This window comes from Porites lutea, chromosome 2 (assembly GCF_958299795.1).
Source record: "Porites lutea chromosome 2, jaPorLute2.1, whole genome shotgun sequence".
Lineage (NCBI taxonomy): Eukaryota > Metazoa > Cnidaria > Anthozoa > Scleractinia > Poritidae > Porites > Porites lutea.
Genome location: NC_133202.1, coordinates 50,469,309 through 50,472,423, shown reverse-complemented (window position 1 = coordinate 50,472,423; position 3,115 = coordinate 50,469,309).

Below are 3,115 nucleotides of genomic sequence, written 5' to 3'. Positions count from 1 at the left end.
CCTTCCAAATCGCGACGCAACCTCACCCCTAGTAGTCAGGTCTCTTAAGGTCAGGATCGTTACAGAGCTGACAAAAGCACCAAACTTTGCACAGCGATAGCTTATTACAGTACCATGAATATTAGAGAGGGTGCCCAATGCAAATATGCCACTGAAGCGTGCTAAACAGGATTTAATTATTGTAAATTTCACCTGCTGGGGTTCCTGTGGTGTTTTGATTGAAAATTGTTATTTAATACCTTAAATCACTCTGAATTCTACTCTCATGTTGCAAACAACAATTTCACTCGAACATCTGGCATTCCCATCCATTATTAGCTTATTGATTGTATAATTAAGTTGATTATTACTGTGCCCTTAAAGCAAGTCCACAGTCCGCCCACGTTTTCATAAGTCATTTCTAAGATGGCCTCGCCTTTGCTTCATAACTTGCAAGTACTCAGCTTCTGGGGTTCTCTTCTCCTTTTCTAATGTACTTCAATTAGAGGAGGCCTTATTGTGTGTCTTAAGTCTTATTTATCAAGTATTACTTGTCATTACATGTCACTTTAAGCTGAAGAAAGCATATGGCATAGCGATTCACACACAAAATTTCAGAAAAAAGGAATTGTGAAAGAGTCTGTTGTATCACATATTATCAGGGATTTATGACAGCTATTCATGAAGAGCAAATGACGAAATAACAGAACCCAAAATAGTTCTTTCCTAGGGAGGTAATTAATTTTTAAGCTTAACATAGGCCTGGATGCCTTTCAGTCTCCCTTTATCCAGTTATCTGCCGGACGCAAGTGCATGTTTTGACAGAGAAGCAAGCACCGTGGCACAAGTCATATCATTTACAATTTTCGCAGTTTGTCTAAGCTTTACAAATCAAAAACAAACAAAAAAGAATCTGGTCTCATAAACGAAAAAAAGAAACAAGTTAGCCCAAGCTTCAAAAAACAGCACAGTTTATCATGAAGCCTCTACATTTGGCACTGAAGCACTCATGTCCAAAAATAATAACAGCTTATCAAGTCGTAAAAGTGAGACTCAAGTGGTACAAGATTGACTCAAATGATAAATGGTGAATGGTTTAACTGCTGAAACTGTAGAAAGAGGGCCGGGCTAACTTTTAGGGCCTGTTTACATGGAGGAGGGGGACCCCGGGTAGGCATGGTAACCCACTTAGGTGGGGTAACCCGCCTGTCCATATAATCTCTCATTTTCATTTGATCACGTTTACATGATAGGTGGGGTCACCCTTCAAGGTGGGTAGCCCGGTCTTGCACACCAGGTAACCCTCTCAGCTGAGGTCAAATTTTGCCATGTTAACGTTTCAAGGTGAGGAAACCCAGGCTAGTCGGGGTCGGATTCGTGATACATCAAATTCGCGCAAAATTCACTTTGGCGCCGGGTGGCTTCACATAATTATTAAAGGTAACAATAGAAAGCCACAACACTGAAGGTTGCAGCAAGAGCAGCAAGTGAGCGTAGGCGTGGTTTGCCAGCATTTTTCTTGTTTACGTGCTTACCGACCTTTCAACAATCTTGAAAACTGCACCCAAGGATGGTGGGGTTGTAAGATTGCATGTAAAGGGGGGTTATTTTTTTACCCTACCTCAGCAGGTTACCTCACCTACCTGGGGTCCCCCACCTTTATGTTAACAGGCCCTAAGTCTCAGGAACCGTGAAACTGGTAATAAACGGTATACCTAACCCGGGACTAGCTGTGATACTACTTCCATCTTCAAGAACGTCAGCATAGCAGCCAAACGAGCCATTATATCGGTGTAACACGAATATTAGTTTGCGGTGGGTTTCATGCGTCTCGTTTTGTGAGTGTTTTTGTGTTCGTTTTTGTCAGCATCTCTAAATATCAATCATGTTCAAAACACCCCTACTAACAAAATATTTCGTAAAGCTCTTTAGAATGATATTCAGCAATAAAAACAAGGTGTAACCAGGAGCCGATTTCTAGCCTCCTGATGTGGCAACATAGGCATAAGTGAATGCAAAGTTTTTCAGTATGTAATCTGTCAGAAATCTGTTTGAGTGGTCAAAGTTGGGACTGATGGGCTTCTTTATCATGACCACTCCATTATTGTAAGGGACTAGGCCATAATTATTGTTGACCCTTGCTTTTTTTTTGGTATTTTCTGTAATTTTCCACAGCATTATTTTGTGAAAAGTTGGTAACTGAATTGCTCTTTAGGAATTCATGATCGTAAGATTTCGTAACCACGGGGTATTCGCCTAATTGCATCAAACAAATTACATTTATTTTCATTAATGATGCATCATTGGTTGGCTAAAAGAGGCCTTGTTCCTGTAAATTTCAGCTCTTCTGAAGTTTGTTTGTTTGTAAATTGTAACGCACGCGACGACCTTCCTTTGCTTTGAAAGATCGTATAGACCTACCATTAACACTCTGGTCCAAGGGCACTGAAGTGAATTAGCCACTTACAGGTGTCTAGGCATGCAGGGACCTCATACACTACTTTATAAATGCAAATGTGTAAAAAACAAAGAGTGTTAAAAATTCCTGGAGAGGCATGTTTTACAACCTCGTCCCCAGGGCTTAATAAAAAGGTAGAAAAAGGTGAAGCGACCATAATTTACGTCAAAAACTCGTGACAGTAATAATAAGTCATAAACTTGAGGTCGACGGTGCGCTTCTTTTACCCCCCTCTCTCCATTAATGCTCCGTTTTAAGGGTATTTAGAGCTAGTCAAAGCTACACAGAAAGGAGAGAAGTTGAAATAAGGATGTGTTGACACCGGGGATCGAACTCGGGACCTCGCACACCGAAGGCTACGCACTAACCAACTGTGCCACCCTTGCTCCTCCTTTTCCCCCTGAGGACGAGGTTGACATGTTTTAATCATTATCTCAAGGACAGGGTTACCAACGAAGCAAATTATAATTTAATCTTAGCTGCACAATTACAAAGTGGGCACGTTGTCAGTTATGGTTCATGAGGTCGTTCAAGTGGCATGTCAAAATCTAACGATTCTATCGTTTAGGATGTGATACATTTTGAGTTTTATGTTATTGTATGACATTTTTGAAAGCTGGCTTTGTGATCTGCTTAAATTGATATGTAATGATATTATCACTGGCAAGTCTTAGCAGT